Source organism: Camellia sinensis, chromosome 7 (genome assembly GCF_055761805.1).
Source record: "Camellia sinensis isolate YWXY chromosome 7, ASM5576180v1, whole genome shotgun sequence".
NCBI classification, from domain to species: domain Eukaryota; kingdom Viridiplantae; phylum Streptophyta; class Magnoliopsida; order Ericales; family Theaceae; genus Camellia; species Camellia sinensis.
The window spans coordinates 118596802-118615998 of record NC_138967.1 but is presented as its reverse complement, the minus strand read 5'-3'; the positions used below and the strand labels follow the sequence as shown (position 1 = coordinate 118615998).

General features: G+C 34.7%; 1 pseudogene across 1 annotated transcript; it reads left to right on the top strand.

Moving 5' to 3' along the window:
- Nucleotides 1-306: 306 nt before the first annotated feature.
- LOC145795278 (G-type lectin S-receptor-like serine/threonine-protein kinase At2g19130) lies at nucleotides 307-18699 on the top strand (annotated as a pseudogene). Its single transcript, XR_014335904.1, has 3 exons — nucleotides 307-485; nucleotides 8694-9898; nucleotides 17362-18699. The product of XR_014335904.1 is annotated as a G-type lectin S-receptor-like serine/threonine-protein kinase At2g19130 (transcript).
- The last annotated feature ends 498 nt before the right edge of the window (nucleotides 18700-19197 follow it).

Here is a 19197-nt window from a genome sequence, read left to right as displayed (position 1 = left end):
TAGTTCACCTATTTATATAAGAAGTTAAGCAAGTGACTTAACAACCACCTCAGAAAAATTAAGTATTAGCAGCTTTTTAAATTCCTTATTTTTACTAGGGTTCTAGCCTACGAATAAAGGCTTTGACATTGTAATCAAAAGCCTGCAAAAGAAACGTCCTTAGACAACCCATGTGACAAAGCAGATTCCCTCCATGTGACACAAACAATCTTATCACTTCGTACTTCAAACCAATTCAAATTCACAACTCCTCTTCTATTTAAGCAACAACTTAGCAGCAAGGAAGGCATCCAAAAAATATCCGAAGATATTGTATCTTATTAGTACAAGAGTGCAAGGACAATTGTGAGCAAGTGTGAGTGTGATCAGTGTGAGTGTGGCCATAGTGAGTCTATTTGTAATATAAGTGAGTCTACTGGTTGTAACCTACTTCAAGAAGGGCGGAATATACTTTGCCCAGTGTGCTTTGAAGTTTGTAATCCATTGTAAGTATTCCTCGTATTATAATATATGATGTTTCAAGATGATTTGTTTTTAAAATATGCTTTTAATTTTTGAAATTAGAATTCAAATTAATGACAGTTTACATTATATCTTTGATTTTGAAGATGATTTGAAAAGATTAAATTCTGTACCAAGTTCATGAATTCTATTTAACCTCCATTTATGAACAAGAGGTTACAAAAGTAATGAAACCCCATAAATAAATATAAGATATTAAGGATTGGTTGCTATAAATTCTCTCTTAGAAATTGCATTAGGACAATCTATAATAAACTATAGTCAAAGAATTGCTAATATTAAACTAAAAATAAAATAAGAACAATACAGTATAAATCAACAACGCAAATTGTTACTAAGTTTAATTCTAAACTAATCTCGTTACGAAGATTATATAACTTGGGACTCGTTTCGTATTAGAGCCATTACTGTTTTAGATTTGATTTGAATTTTTTCTATTGTCTTCAATTAACTTGGGTGACACCCAAGTCGCAGAAGTCAGTAAGCCATTAGGTCTTTAGGTAGGAGGCCGTCAGTGACCATTAGAGCTTAGGCTGAATGACTTGTTGACAGTTACAATTAATTGTTGCTATGGCTAGAATAGTCAAGTCATTCTCTAATTTAGTGGCTGATGAAAGTTTATCTAAGAAACCAGTCATTATTAATCAAAGTGATTTAGAGATAGAACAGATTGAAGAAAGATCAAAAAATTGGAAGATGCCTACAAAAGATATAGATTGTTTATATGATAAGCAATTTGAAATTAAACAAACATATAAAATAAAAATGGTAGAACAAATTCTCCCTGTTACTCAAAACAATCAAAATTTCCAATTATTAGACCGAGACACTGTTATCAAATTTTAGGGAAAAAAAAAATCAATTTCTTGCACCTTGGCCTAGTCCAAGTGGAATCAAACCCATGATTCAAACACATTTAAATAAATATGTTTCATGCACACTTCGTGATATGTGACACCATGATTATGAAGATTCTATATTAGGGGTTATTAAATCCAATTTAGTTCATGGACCAATTTATTTTGAATGTTTCCCCAATTTTGAAGTGTCCTTAATAGATCCAACTATCCTTAAAGCCCTCACTTTAAATATCCAAACAAAGAGATACAAAATGGATTCTCTTTATTTCAATATTATGGTTTCTTATTGTATTTATCTCAAAGCTATGACAACTTCTTGTCTGGGATTTAAATATATTTCACTTAATCCTAAAGTATCTATATACTTTTCCAATCTCACCAAGAACATACAAAAGTTATAGTTCCAAAAGTCATCACTTGGGAAGAAGTTTTACAATCTGATACTGATGATGATGATACGTGGATGTCCCTCATGTTGAACCTGCTACAATCACACAACCTAAAACCAATCCTATATCAATCATACAAATTCTAAATGGATATGTTGTCTTACAATTCCAAAGATCCCCAATTTGTACGTTCTTAACCTTAATCTCTTCAATCCGCTACTTCTACTAGATTCCACACCCCCGTCCTGACACTAACCCAATTATCTAGATGATCCCTTGATTTACCTAATAGACGTCTCACAGATACAACATTGTTTTCCACAAGGCCGCAACCAAATTAAATCCCACACACCAATTACCAGGATTTTAGCCGATTTAACCAGGAACTTCATTTCAACATCGATTCTTTATCTATCAATGTCATCACTAATAATTTCCAAATCAATCACGAATTACTTTCATAAGAATATAATGCTCCTTACAATTTTAAAAAAACATATTTCTTTTAAAAACTCTCACACTACGGTACAACAACAAATCATTTGCTCTGAATACAACCTCACTCTTACTGCATTACAAACCCATCTTCCCTTTTTTCCAATGGTATTTTACTAACTATTGCCAGAATCATGGTATACTAGTTCCAACTTCTCTATTAGATGCCCATCTCAATGTTACCCAAAAGAATTGGCCGGTCCTTAATGGAGAAACAATTCAGTTTGTCTATCCACCAGGAAAAACTTGTACCTTATGAGGTGCAGGCCATACTTTCTATACTTGGCCATATGCCCGGCCTTCTTTGGAAGGTTTAAAAACCTCCAAAAATACTCCTTCTACTATTTTGAAAAAAACAAGTTTATGAGCAATTGAATTATACAAATTTGCATTTACAAACCATTGGTGAACTAACTACTCGCATAGAAGATAGAATTGACCGCTTATATATCTCAGTTCTCCCAGATCAAATTTGTCAGCCACCTTTAATCCAAAATTTCCCATATCCTACTTATTCATTGACAAACCCATTTGAAATTTTTTTAGCAGAATTAAGTAAATGCAAAGAAACTCTTTCAAAAATGATCAATGATAATGAACCAATCCTTTACCTTACAGTTGATACTTCCCTTACTTCTGCCCGGGAAGACAAAGAAAAAGTAGAGCAAAGTGGGAGCATCAATGTTTCACAAGAGGATACTTTGTTACAAAATTTGCATGAACAATTTATATCAAATACTCCTACACAAGCCAATGAAACATCCATGATTACTGGTCAACCACCCACAATGAATTATTATCCTCGTCTTACACCCATAGATCTTCAACTAGAAGAAAGACATTTTGACACCCATTTTGCTTATTTTGGAAGTGATCTTTGTGAATAGAATATCGATGGCAAATCTAACTATCAAATTCTCGACTTCGCCAACATATGGTCATGCCAACTAATGCTACCCTTGCAAAACATCTAGCCAATAACAATAATTTCACCGTTGCCCGCATGCTTATTTCTAGTTTTATAGGACATTTAAAAGGATGATGGGATAGCTACCTTAATTTAGAACAAAGACAAGCCATCCTTACTGCTGTTAAGCGAGGTCAAAATGATAATCCCATATTAGATCTAGCCACTAGATAGCCTACTAGTGATGTTCTCACCAACTTGGTTATGGCTATCATTCAACATTTTATAAGAAATACTCAAATCATTTTAGAACGATTCAAAGAATTATTAATCAATTTACGTTGCCCAACGCTCACTCATTTTCAATAGTACAAAGATATTTTTCACTCAAAACTCTATCAAAGGCATGATGCTAATCAAGATTTTTGAAAAAAAAGATTCGTTGTTGAACTTCCAACTTTATTTGCTAAAAAGGTGAAAACTCAAATTAGAGCCAAACATAATGGAAAAATCCCTGACAACCAATATGCTTTTGGAGAATTAATATCTGAAATTTGTGTTGAAGGATTATCTCTTTTCAATGATATCAAACTCAAAAACCAATGAAAGAAAGAACACAAAACAGGCTGCACGAAATTAGGACAATTTTACTACCAATTAGGTTACAATTCTCTATTACCTCATCTCACAGGAACCTCTTCAAGGAAAACACCTTATAAAAGGTCAACCAAAAATTAATCCAAGAAAAAATATTCTACTAACAAATTCCAAAATTATAAAAAGAAACCTTACTACAAGAAGAAATGATTTAGTAACTCAAAATCTATGAATTTTACTAAATCCAAACCCAATACCTCTAAAAAGAATGCTACCTGTTGGAAATGTGGAAAAATTAGATATTATGCCAACAAATGTCTCACTAAAAAGAAAATCCAAGAATTAGACATCTCTGATGAATTCAAAAATCTATTAGAATCAATTCTTTTACTCAACAAAGAACCTGATATGCCAAATTCTGATTTGGATTATTCTGGTGATAATAACCCTTATGATGATTTTCAATTGAATGAAATTAATAATGATATTATCTCATCTTCTGATGACGAAGATGATATGGAAGCGACTCTTGAAGACAGAGATTGCCCTTGTCACGCCTCTAATGTATTAACAACAAATGAGAAAATGATAATTGAATTAATCAATAACACTGATGATCCCGAGAAAAAACAAGTTTAAATATTTGAATTCCAAACATAATCAAACTACATCATTAAACACGACTCAAGAATTGAAATATGATACATATGATTTCAAAGATGTTCTAGACAGGGTAAATAAAGTCTGAACTTTCAATACACCATCAATCCAAGACTTACAAAATAAAATTCACAACCTCAAAACTAATATACATGATTTACAATTACGTGTTATCGCTCTTAAACAAAATTCTACCGATACTTGCTTGGAAGATACTCCTGTGTCCATGGAGTTGGATTTTTCCGTAATCGGGGATAAAGAATTTGAGTATCTTTGTAGAGATCATTGTAGAATTTAGAAATATAATTAAGGCTGCCTAGAAACCTTTGTAATTGTGTTTTATCACATAATTCATCAGGAAACTTGTTAGCAAACTCAATTGATCGTTTTATTCGAATAATAGTTCCTTTATTTAAAAAAAAAAAAAGACAAATTACACTTAGCACGCTTGCAGTTTACACTCAGTCTCACTTTGACTCTTGACCTTGTATAAATTACACTTTGCAACAAATCTCATTTTGGCCCTTACATATGAATTCATGATAGTCAACACCTTGTACTTTTGGCCAATTGTCAATGTCCTCCTTTTGTTATTTCACCATATAAGTTTTTAACAGAAGTTAGTAATGTGACAAGCATATGATTACGAAATGAGTGCAAAAGAAGAAAATCACCCACATTTCCTATCTACACACATTTTTGTCCCAAAATTTGTATCAAATTATGACTACATTTGTCACGACCCGACCTTGGTACCCAGAGGTTAGATTTCGCAACCGGCCAATAACTAAGGTTACTAAAGGCCATTTTCCAAAAATTGATAGATTAACAATGCAAGTGGTACTAAAGTAAAATAGAAGGGTACCTAAATATTTATATATTTAAAACATGCATTGGAGCTTTTATTTATTTATATAAAAAAGGTCGTTAGTCTAGGAGTTGTCACAAGTCTAGTCTTTAAGTCCTGGAAGCAACATTCTCGTTTGTTGGTCCACTCAAATGGTGTATTTTTCTAGGTTAACTGAGTCAATGGTGACACAATCTTTGAGGTAATATCCTGCCAATTCCAAGAAGCTCCGAACTTCAGATACATTATTAGGTCACGACCAATCCACGATTATTACAATCTTTTGTTGGTCAATGGAGATGCCATCTTTGTTAATGATGTAATCGAAAAAGTGTACACTAGTGATCTAAAATTCACATTTCTTCAACTTGGCATAAAGTTTGTAACCATTTAGTGTCTGCAATAGTGATTGTAAATGTTGTTCATGGTCTTCTAGTGTTTTAGAGTATATGAGAATGCCATGAATGAAAACAATAACAAATTCATCGAGATAGGGTTTGAATACTCGATTCATGAGGTCTATAAAAGCTACTAGAGTGTTACGTTTGGGAAAAATACACAAAATAGGTTTTTTTGGAATATTACGTTGTTATGTTTGGAAAAAATACACTAATGAGTTTTTTTGTGTTACATTAGAGTGTTATGTTACATTTGAAAAAATACTCTAAGGAGTTTTTTTAGAATATTACGTTGTTATATTTGAGAAAAGTACACTAAGGAGTTTTTTAGTGTGTTATTGTTGGAAAAATATGGTTTTATAGGCTTATTTTGGGCTAACTTTGAGCCCAAATTTGGATAGGGTCCACTCGTCTTTTGGGGTGGGTCCATAGAGGTGAAGTGTTCCTTGTCGCATAGCAAGTCACCCGGTGAAGACAGTTCGTCAATTTATGAGTGAATGAGAAACAGATGTCGTTTTGGGATTCGTGGAATGGACTATTAAAGAAGTAAAATGTGGGTTTCCTTGAAATGGTTATCCCACATTGAAAACTTAAGAGAACTTATGTGTGTATATAAGTTCTAGGTGGCAACACTTGGATTGGGCCCGAAGGGGCACTCCAAGTTTGTAGAAGGAAGGAGTTATAGACACATTGAAACTTGGCTCACACGCGCGCGTGCCGCTGCTGCCGTCCGACTAGCCGGCCGTGCCAGACGCGGGTGTGGGTTGTGGGTCGGGTTGGTTCTAACATTAATTTTTTGGACAAAATTTATTTGAATTTTTTCAATTTCTTGCGGGAAAATTAATTTAAATTTTGGGCCAATTTTTTCTGTCCAAACAGTGCTCTTTTTCAGTCCATTTTCCAGCAAGTTCAACAGATTGAAACTGTTCAACAGATTGAAAAATTGCCCAGCATGCTAGCAGTTCGCAGATCTGTCCAATTTCAAAACTGTATCTGTTTAGTTTGAAGACTGCGTCTGTTCAGGTTGTATTGCACTTGTTCAGACAGATTTGTAGGTCACCATCTGCCTATAAATACAAACCATCTTCTAGGATTTTCACAATCCGAAAATCATTTAATTTCTTGCTTTCCTTTTGCTCTCTTTGCATTATTCTTCGTTCTAGTTTTTTAGGGAAATATTTGAGAGTATAGAACACAAGTTTGATTTGCCGTACAAATTGTTTAGAGTGCTATTACAATTTGTGAAGATCATTGTATCTTAGGAGATAGACGCCTTTTATCCGTAAGCATCATAGCGGGGCAAATCTGCCTTAAGGACATAGTGTTACACACTTGACTTGATCGTCTTTATTATTTTTCATTTTGATAAAATAAATTTTGTAAGTAATTTATTTTTATTTGTTTGATTTGTTTCAATTTATTTATTTTACACAGAAGATTGTTCCCACAGTTACATTAGAGTGTTACATTTTTTTAGTATTATATTGGAGTGTTACATTTGGAAAAAAATATACTAAGGAGTTTTTTTGAAGTGTTACGTTTAGTAATTTCAACATTAGAAGAAACCCACATTTGTCCCTCAATACATAACACACTCATTTATGCTTGGCCCTTTATGTAATTCACACTAGAATGAGACATTTGGGTCCATAAAAAAAAAAAAAATGGAGGACCAAATAGTTCTTAAGATCACTATTTGAGATTTATCGGTGTTTCACCCTTTTATTAATGAGTGCCCTTAGGGCACTTGATAAGAAATTTAAAATTCTTATACATAATGTATGAGAGTATGTACAATATATAATGTTCTTATGGCACCCATTAATTAAATCCTAAATAAAATTACAAAATTTTTATACAAGATAATTTATCTAAGATTAATATCTAGCCAAGTATGTGTCTTAAATCATAATAACATTAGCAAATAATAGAAGTCTCTTTAATAACTTTATTTCAATTTAGCACAAATAAAGAAAAATAGTAATAATAACGAGCATAGGAATAAAACTATAAACAAGACCAATGATACCAATTAACTATTAATCAAATTCTAATGCTTTAATTTCATAAAATTGTGATTCTTGTTCAATAATTGAATAATTAAAAACAGAACCAAAAAATTTTAGGGTTTGATTTATTTACTTATACAACAAATGAAAACCACTTAAAAATAAAAAGTTATAATATGTTAATAATTTATTGTTTTTATTTTTCATTTTTCTTAAATTTAGTCATTGTGACCAACAATCATTGTTGTATGGCCTTTTAAGCGCATTTCGGAGCCAATTTCAATAATTTAAACCGCTCACATTTTAGAATATCGAGTAGAATATATTTATAAAATATTTACAGATATGTTCTACTTAATATACCCTTAAAATTAAATGATTCAGATCATCAAAATGAGTTTAATAAGCCACACAACAATAGTTGCTACGCATATCAGTTGTTTGGTTAACAAAACTTACATATTTTTATTAAAATTGTACTTTGACCCTTCACTTTCAATTATCCATATCAACTCTCTATTCTTTAACTTAAGTCACAATATTACTCTTCTGTCTGAAGGACGAAATATGGCATATGAATCACATGTGACATTTTTCTTACTTAATTAGTCCATCTAATTTTCACCAAAATTCTACTTTGTCCCTTGTACATTCACGAAAATTGTCTGTTGACTTTTAATTGTGCTATAATTTTTTTTTTGTCCCTTGCACATTCATGAAAATTTGACTTTTAATTGTGCTATAAAAAAATTTCATACATGATAAATGCGTTAATTTTTGTCATTGTTAATGATAAATTATAGGGAAAATGAAATTACAAATTAACTTAAATTTATCTAATTGTGGAATTGTATTCTTTTCATCTTTTTCCTGGTCTTGGCGACAATGAGACGCTAAAACATTGAAAAGAATACTAAAAAATATAAAAATGGAAGTGTAATAATTTGAGACCCATTCTTATAAAGATACAAGTCATCCTCTGTTTCATACTAATTTCCCTTTTGTGCAGATAATCATATGGGTATCAGAAAATATCCATGCTTCATGCTTTTTGTATTCTTCATATGCTGCTGCTTTTTCACCAACATTCTCTCCCATGGAGCTGACACCATCTCTGCAAATCAATCTCTTTCTGGGAACCAGACCATAACCTCTGCTGGTGGGAAGTTTGAACTGGGTTTCTACAAACCAGGTAATTCCTCATACTATTACATATCCATGTGGTACGCCAAAGTATCTACTCTAACAATAGTTTGGGTAGCCAATAGAGATAATCCCATCTCTGATAAGTATTCCTCTGTACTCAAAATCTTAGATGGTAATTTGGTGATTTTAAATGAATCCCAAACCCTGATTTGGTCCACAAATCAGAACTCTACCACTTCCAATTCTGTGGTGGCTATTCTTGGGGATGATGGGAATTTGATTTTGAGAGATGGTTCTAATTCAAATCAACCAATTTGGCAAAGTTTTGATGACCCTGCTCACACTTGGTTGCCTGGTGCAAAGATTGCTTACAATAAGCTTACCAACACACACCAACGTTTAACTTCATGGAAGAACTCAGACGACCCTTCAACAGGACTGCATTCTCTTAGCCTTGATGCAAATAATAGTCAGTATGTTATGTTTCGGAATGGGTCTAAACAGTATTGGACTAGTGGTCCTTGGAACGGGCAGATTTTCAGCTTAATACCTGAAATGAGAGCTAATTATATCTTTAATTTTAGCTATCACGACAATGAGAATGAGAGTTACTTCACATATTCCATGTATAATCCTTCGATTATTTCTAGATTGATTATGGATATTTCGGGGCAAGGCCAACAACTCACTTGGTTGGAAAGCACAAAGCAGTGGAATTTGTTTTACGCTCAGCCGAGGCAGCAATGTGAGGCTTATGATTTCTGCGGGCAATATGGAATATGCAATAACATTATACAATCCTTCTGTAATTGTTTGACGGGTTTCAATCCTAAGTCGCTCAATGATTGGAATTTGAGTGATTATTTGGGGGGTGTGTGAGGAGAACCGAGTTGCTATGTGGGAATATTACTGCTGCTAATCAAGAGAAAGACAGGTTTTGGGAAATTTCCAACACGAGATTGTTTGAATTTCCTCAATCTGTGGCTGTTGGCAGTGCCACTGAATGTGAATCTTCTTGCTTGAATAATTGCTCTTGCACTGCTTATGCTTATGATAGTAATGGGTGTTCAATTTGTAGGACAATCTTCACTGTATTTAAAAAGATTTAATTCTGTTGTGTACAAAACAACAACAAGAATAAAAGAAATAGAGAAAAGGAGAGAATATGTTTGATTACTAAAATCAAACTCGAAATAAAAATAAATAAATAAAAAACAGATTTTATTTTGTTACAAAAACAAAATTAAAATCTGAATAAATAAACAAATAAAAACAACACTGAAAGTAATTAAATAACTTACTTGATTTAATTTCTTCGAATTATTTTTCTGATCAAGTCCAGTGTTTAACACTGTGTCCTTAAGACAGATTCGTCCTCTCCACGGTGCTTTCAGAATTCGGACGTCTATCTCCCAGGATGAAATGATCTACCACAAACAATAGTAGCACTACTAACTGTTTGCCTTACGAACACACTAAGTGTTTACACTCTTTCTTTCGGAAATAAAATGCAGCAAGATGAAGAATAGAATTAACAGAGGTGAAATACGAAATTTCTGAATGGAAAACATCAAATGAGGGTGGTCCTATTTATAGATGTGAAGGTGGCTCTTGGATTTGAATTGAACAGGTATGTGGCTCTTGATTTTGAATTGAACAGGTATGATACCTGTTGGGTTTTGAATTCAAACAGATTCAACAATTCAAACAGATAGCAATTACGGGAAGGGCCCTGTTTGGGTGTGCATTAATTCCAAAACAGTTTATTTCGGTTTGAAACCGGGAAGGGCCCTGTTTGGATGAACAAAAAATCCAAACTAATTTAATAAATTCAAATGTTTTTGGCCCAAAAAGATTAGAAGCCCAACCCAGCCCGCCCGACCGACCGGACGGACGGCGGCGGCGGCGCGCGCGTGTGTGGTGATTTTTGGGTCCAATGGGTCTAGCCCATTTTGCCCATAACCTCTCCCTCTAAAACACTTGGGTACCCCTTGGGGCACACCCCAAGTGTCTCACCCTAAGCCTTATAAACCCTTTCAAAACCTCCCACCAAAACAATGTGGGACAAGCCAATTTACAACCTTAAGGAATTTCCACCAAAACTCCATTTCCATGGAGCACACTTTGGCTTCAATTTCCCATTCACTCGGTAATGGTTTTGAGCAACCAAATATACCACGTGAATCACAACGCGGCATAGAACGCGTTACCACTTTGACCCAAGTAAATCGACACTCGGGGCCCACCTAAAAAATAGACCAAACTTGAGGAAAAATTAACCATTTCCAACAATCCCCCACATGAATGGAATTTGATGACAATGGAAATGCAACAATATGCAGACTTAACGAAAGAGTATAAGTCGAAAATATCTTGCATCAGGATAGGTAGTTTTCGGCCTTGAACCTTCCCTAGTGATAACCTATCGGACTTACTGGCTAACCAATGGACGCGATGCCTTGAATTGTTCAGCCGTTTGTGTAAGCCAAGACAATAGATTTCACACAAAATATCTTCTAATACATCGTGGTTCTCACTGTTGTGTTCATTTTGGCCTTGAACGCGCCTGGTTTTTATAAGTGTTTCTAGAGAATTTAGCCTTTGCATTCTCATAGAACCGGCCCCAGTTCAACACCTATATAGGTGATTCTTATTGTGAGTATCTCTTTATACTCGTCTTGATTTTATGCCTTAATCAAGATATAAGTAATCATTAAAAGCAAAGCTTATCCTTATACCCCTGCAGACAACATATGTTGCAGATATCACTCTCACCATAGGAATGGGTAGGAATTTTAATCCCTTGGTGATTTCTGGTGAGCCATACATAACTTAGTTGTCCCTTTGAACTTAGTTCTTGGGATCTCCAGTCATATAAGTAGGGTTACCATTATGACGACTCTTAAGTAATAGGCTTTAATCCCATCCCCTTCGATGAACTATACACTAGCTCTTTTGTCAAACCTTTTGTTAACGGATCCGCAATATTCTCTTTAGATTTTATATAATCTATTGAGATTATTCCGTTTGACAACAATTGCCTTACGGTATTATGTCGACGACGAATATGTCGTGACTTACCATTATACATATGATTCTGTGCCCTGCCTATTGCAGATTGACTATCACAATGAATGCAAATAGCTGGCACAAGTTTTGGCCACATTGGAATGTCTTCTAAGAAGTGACGAAGCCATTCTGCTTCTTCACCTGCTTTGTCTAAAGCAATGAACTCGGATTCCATTGTGGATCGTGCGATGCACGTTTGTTTCGTGGACTTCCAAGAAACAGCAGCGCCTCCTAGAGTAAAGACATATCTACTAGTGGATTTTGAATCTTTAGTATCCGATATCCAATTGGCATCACAATAACCTTCGAGTACTGCTGGATATCGAGTAAAGTTCAAACCATGATCACGAGTAAATCTTAGATATCTAAGAACTCGAATGATCGCTTTCCAATGGTCTTCTCCAGGGTTACTAGTGTACCTACTCAATTTACTTATAGCATAAGCTATATCAGGACGAGTACAATTCATTAGGTACATTAGGCTTCCAATGATTTGGGAGTATTTTAACTGAGACACTGCATCACCTTTATTTTTCGATAAATAAAGACTGATGTCTACAGGTGTTCTACCTAAATTCAAATCATCCTTGATAAATTTATCAAGAATTTTCTCAATATAATGAGATTGAGATAATGCATATCCGTCAGATGTTTTAGTAATTTTCATTCCTAATATAACATCTGCGACCCCCATATCTTTCATATCAAATCTTTTGTTAAGCATCTGCTTAGTTGATTTGATCATGTTTTGACTGCTTCCAATGATAAGCATGTCATCCACATAAAGACAAACTATGACATATCCTTGGTCAGTGTTTTTAACATAGACGCATTTGTCACATTCGTTTATCTTAAACCCATTAGTAAGCATTGCATGATCAAATTTTTCATGCCATTGCTTAGGTGCTTGTTTTAATCCATAAAGGGATTTTACAAGTCGACAAACTTTCTTTTCTTGCCCTGATACTACAAACCCTTCGGGTTGTTCCATATAGATCTCTTCATTTAGATCACCGTTTAAGAAAGCTGTTTTAACATCCATTTGATGTATTTCTAAATTAAACAATGCTGCTATAGAAATAAGCATGCGAATGGATGTTATTCTTGTCACAGGGGAATATGTGTCAAAATAGTCCAGACCTTCCTTTTGTCTGTAACCTTTAACAACAAGTCTTGCTTTATACTTGTCAATTGAACCATCTGCTTTCATTTTTCTCTTGAATATCCATTTATATCCAAGAGGTTTAGAACCTGGTGGAAGATCCACCAATTCCCAAGTATGATTTTACATAATGGATTCAATTTCATTATTAACAGCCTCTTTCCACAAAGGTGCTTCAGGACCTGTCATCGCTGCCTTAAAGCTTTGAGGTTCATTTTCTAACAAGTATGTCAGAAAATCTGGACCAAAGGATTTTGATGTTCTCGCTCTTTTACTTCGTCTTGGTTCATCATTAGTTAAATCCTGTTGGTCGAGACTATTACTAGTCTCTTGTGTTTGATTGTCATTAGTCTCTTGACTTTGTGTACAATCATAAGTTCTTTTCTGTGAACTTAATTCCTGTCCTTTCTTGTAAGGAAAGACATGTTCAAAAAACACAGCATTCCTTGACTCTATAATAGTGTTCACATTTATATCAGGTATATCTGATTTATAAGTCAGAAACCGATATGCACTACTATTCTGAGCATAACCAATAAACACACAATCTACTGTTTTTGGTCCAATCTTAGTCTTTTTAGGAACAGGTACTTCAACTTTTGCCAAACACCCCCACACTTTTAAGTATTTGTAGGAAGGTGGTCGACCTTTCCACAATTCATAAGGAATGCTTTTGGTTTTCTTGTGGGGTATTCTATTAAGAACATAATTAGCAGACAATATTGCTTCCCCCCACAAGTTCTGTGGTAAGCCTGAACTTAGTAACATGGCATTCATCATTTCTTTTAGGGTTCTATTCTTCCTTTCAGCAATTCCATTTTGCTGTGGAGAATAAGGGGCTGTAGTTTGGTGAATAATGCCATGTTGTGCACAAAATTCATTTAATGGTGCATCATATTCACCACCCCTATCACTTCTAACCATTTTAATGGTTTTACCAAGTTGATTTTCAACTTCTGTTTTGTAGAGTTTAAACATTTCTAAGGCTTCATCTTTACTTCTAAGTAAATAAACATAACAATATCTTGTGCAATCATCGATAAATGTTATGAAATACTTTTTGCCACCTCTAGTTTGAATAAATTTTAAATCACATACATCAGTATGAATTAATTCTAGAGGTTCGGTTTTTCTTTCAACCGATTTAAATGGAGCCTTAGTTAGTTTCGCTTCTACACAAATTTCACATTTATGATTAGGATTAATTTCAAACTTTGGTATATAATCTAAACCAATTAATCTACGCAAAGAATCAAAATTCACATGTCCTAATCTACCATGCCATAAATTTGACTCAAGAATATAAACAAAAGATGTGTTATTCTTATTCATAGCAACTTTCGGTACAACTGTCATTACATTCAACTTAAAGAGACCATCACTCATGTATCCCTTACCAACATACATACCACTCTTTGTTAATACAAATTTATCAGACTCAAATACAAGCCTAAAACCATTTTTACTTAACAAAGACCCAGAAACTAAATTCTTCCGGATGTCAGGTACATGCAGTACGTTGTTGAGGGTCAGTTCTTTCCCTGATGTCATCTTCAAGATTACTTTCCCTTGTCCAGCCACAGTAGAAGTAGAAGAATTTCCCATGAAAAGTTGTTCACCATTTGCAGCCTCATTGTAGGTAGTGAACATCTTCTTGTCCGCACATATGTGACGAGTTGCTCCAGTGTCAACCCACCACTCTTTGGGATTTCCAACCAAGTTAGCCTCAGACACCACAGCAGAAAGGTTGATGTCATTCACTTCGTCAGAGATGTAATCCAATTCTGTTACATTGGCCTGATTGGTGGTCTTCTTACTTGTACTTCCATGATTCTTTTTAGGGCGGCGGCAGTAAGAAGCTCGATGTCCTGTTTTGCCACAGTTATAGCATTTTCCTTTGAACTTCTTGCTACTATCGCCTTGTTTAGGACCATCTCCAGTAAACTTCCTCTTTTTGTTATGTGGTTTATGAACTTGTTCAACCACATTTGCCTTGGACTCAATGGGATTTTTCCCATTCCTCTTTTCAGCCTTTCGGTTATCTTCTTCAATTCTTAATCTTACAATCAATTCATCCATAGTCATCTCTTTGCGTTTATGTTTTAAATAATTTTTGAAATCTTTCCAAGCCGGTGGTAACTTTTCCACTAAAGCTGCGACTTGGAATGACTCGCTAAGAGACATACCTTCTGAATGAATATCATGCAAAATTATTTGAAAACTTTGAACTTGAGATATTACCGTTTGGGAGTCTACCATAACAAAGTCCAGAAATTTACCGACGACAAATTTCTTCGTGCCGGCATCTTCTGTCTTGTATTTCTTCTCCAAAGAATCGCACAATTCTTTTGCTGTTTTCAGAGGACTGTATACATTATACAGCATATTGTCAAGGCCATTTAGGATGTAGTTTCTGCACAGGAAATCTGAATGTTTCCAAGCATCTACAGCGGCAACAACTTGCCGATCACTTTCACCCTCTTTAAGTGCTGGAGCCTCTTCATGGAGAAACCGGGCCAAATTAAGAGTTGTAAGATAGAACAGCATCTTCTGCTGCCATCTCTTAAACTCGGTACCATTAAATTTTTCCGGTTTTTCTCTATGATTGATTGGTACATGAACATGGTTCTGGATAGGGACCGATGTAGGTGTAACAATAGGAGCACCACTGCCAGATGCAGTTTCAGTTGTAGTAGCCATAATCTCTGATTACAAAAATCAGAAAATATTAAAACACAAATTAATTTTCTAGTTACTAAAACCAGAAAATAATTATAACAACAAAATAATTTTATTTTCCTTGTTACTAAAACTAGAAAAATAAAATATCACAAGAATTTTCTGTAATACCAAATAATATTCTGAATTGTTAATGACACCAGTATCGTACTACTAGTAGTTGTCAAAGAAAAGAGACAGTATATTACTACTATCTGTCAAATAGCATAAATCACTATTTGTTTTTCCAACCAGAATATTAATTTGAAAACACAGGAAATTAAATACAATGAAGATACCCAAAAAGGATTCTGTCTTGAGATTGTAGGACAATCTTCACTGTATTTAAAAAGATTTAATTCTGTTGTGTACAAAACAACAACAAGAATAAAAGAATAGAGAAAAGGAGAGAATATGTTTGATTACTAAAATCAAACTCGAAATAAAAATAAATAAATAAAAAACAGATTTTATTTTGTTACAAAAACAAAATTAAAATCTGAATAAATAAACAAATAAAAACAACACTGAAAGTAATTAAATAACTTACTTGATTTAATTTCTTCGAATTATTTTTCTGATCAAGTCTAGTGTTTAACACTGTGTCCTTAAGACAGATTCGTCCTCTCCACGGTGCTTTCAGAATTCGGACGTCTATCTCCCAGGATGAAATGATCTACCACAAACAATAGCAGCACTACTAACTGTTTGCCTTACGAACACACTAAGTGTTTACACTCTTTCTTTCGGAAATAAAATGCAGCAAGATGAAGAATAGAATTAACAGAGGTGAAATACGAAATTTCTGAATGGAAAACATCAAATGAGGGTGGTCCTATTTATAGATGTGAAGGTGGCTCTTGGATTTGAATTGAACAGGTATGTGGCTCTTGGTTTTGAATTGAACAGGTATGATACCTGTTGGGTTTTGAATTCAAACAGATTCAACAATTCAAACAGATAGCAATTACGGGAAGGGCCCTGTTTGGGTGTGCATTAATTCCAAAACAGTTTATTTCGGTTTGAAACCGGGAAGGGCCCTGTTTGGATGAACAAAAAATCCAAACTAATTTAATTTGAATTCTGATTTTATTTTAATAAAAAATAAAATTAAATTCAAATGTTTTTGGCCCAAAAAGATTAGAAGCCCACACACCACGCACCTGCGCCCAAGCCCAGCCCGACCGACCGGACGGCGGCGCGCGTGTGTGGTGATTTTTGGGTCCAATGGGTCTAGCCCATTTTGCCCATAACCTCTCCCTCTAAAACACTTGGGTACCCCTTGGGGCACACCCCAAGTATCTCACCCTAAGCCTTATAAACCCTTTCAAAACCTCCCACCAAAACAATGTAGGACAAGCCAATTTACAACCTTAAGGAATTTCCACCAAAACTCCATTTCCATGGAGCACACTTTGGCTTCAATTTCCCATTCACTCGGTAATGGTTTTGAGCAACCAAATATACCACGTGAATCACAACGCGGCATAGAACGCGTTACCACTTTGACCCGAGTAAATCGACACTCGGGGCCCACCTAAAAAATAGACCAAACTTGAGGAAAAATTAACCATTTCCAACACAATTTGGATTGGAGAGCTCATGAATCTGCAAGATGGTAGTGGAAACACTCTTTATCTCAGACTTGCTGCTTCCGAGTTTCCAAAGCCTAAAAGTAAAAAAGGGATTATTATTGGCGCTGTAGTGGGTTCAGTTGCAGCAGTAGTACTGCTAGGCCTTGTATTTGTTGTTATTTGGAAGCAGCAAAGGAGGTTGGTTGGAACAAAAGCGCTGGATGGTTCATTGGTTGCATTTAGATACAAAGATCTGCAAAAAGCAACCAAAAATTTCTTGAAGAAAATTGGGGGAGGAGGTTTTGGTTCTGTTTTCAAAGGGACATTGCCTGATTCCATTGTCATAGCTGTGAAGAAGCTGGAAAGCATCAACCAAGGAGAGAAGCAATTGCGAGCAGAAGTCAGCACCCTTGGGACTATCCAACATATTAATCTTGTTCGGCTTTGTGGGTTCTGCCCTGAAGGTAAAAGGAAGTTGTTGGTATATGATTACATGCAGAATGGATCCTTGGATTCCCATCTTTTTCATGAAAAGGAGTCAAAGGTCTTGGACTGGAAAAAAAGGTACCAAATTGCACTAGGGACAGCTAGGGGGTTGGCTTATCTCCATGAAAACTGCAGAGACTGTATCATACATTGTGACATAAAGCCAGCGAACATTCTATTAGATGTCGACTTCTGCCCAAAAGTAGCAGATTTTGGTTTGGCAAAGCTTCTTGGGTGTGAATTCAGCAGGGTTCTGACAACCATGGGAGGGACAATTGGCTATATTGCACCAGAGTGGATATTAGGGTTGGCCATTACCACCAAAGCTGATGTGTATAGCTATGGTATGATGCTATTTGAATTGATATTAGGAAAAAGAAACACTGATCAATCTAAAGAAAGGATAGTTAAATTCTTTCCAATTTGGGCTGCAAGTGTAGTCATAGAAGGTGGCGATGTCCTTAATTTGTTAGACCCTAGGTTGGAGAAACATGTTGACATTGAAGAGGTATGGAGAATTTGTAAAGTTGCTTCTTGGTGCATCCAAGATGATAAGAATGATAGGCCATCAATGGGTCAAGTAGTTCAGATCCTCGAAGGGATTATGGATGTGAACTTGTCTTCAATTCCTCGCTTGCTCTAAGCTCTTGTTGCCGACTAGGAGCATATCTATAATTTTTCTCATTTCTTCCCTGATTTGTTCTTCAATAAAATGGAAGTCACAACTATGGAGCAATCCTTCAACTGTTTCCTCAAGCCAAGAGCACTGTATTGTCCAGTTTGAAGTCTAAAACAATAAATCATGGGTGTGCTTGAGCATTATCTATTATTGGGTTTTGTACTTGGTATGTATTGTTTTGTTTTCTTATAATCAATGTAACTTATGGTTTTGCTGTGGGATTGTGCATTGTTCAACTTTTCATGTGCATCTCGTAGAAGTAGAAGTGTGTTAAAGCAAAATAAGTCCCAAGGGTTAGTGAATTCTACAGTTTTCAATGAATTTGTTAGAAATTCTACTGATTATTATTATTATTATTATTATTATTATTATTATTATTATTATTTGTACTTTAATCTTTACAATAATTAAACATTTCATTGGAACACCTACTAATGTTCATGCTTGAATTCATGATCAACTTAGTAATTTAACTTGTCTTACCTTAAGTGATTTTCATTGGTATATGGATGTTTTTACCTCTAGAGTCATGCTTAAAGATAATTGTACTAAGTCATTTTAGAAAGAAAAATTTATTAATGGCTTACCTAGTCTTTTTGCCCATAAAATTAGGGATGTCCTTAGTCAACCTACTGGTATTATTGAATATGATAATTTAACCTATGGTGATATAATTAGT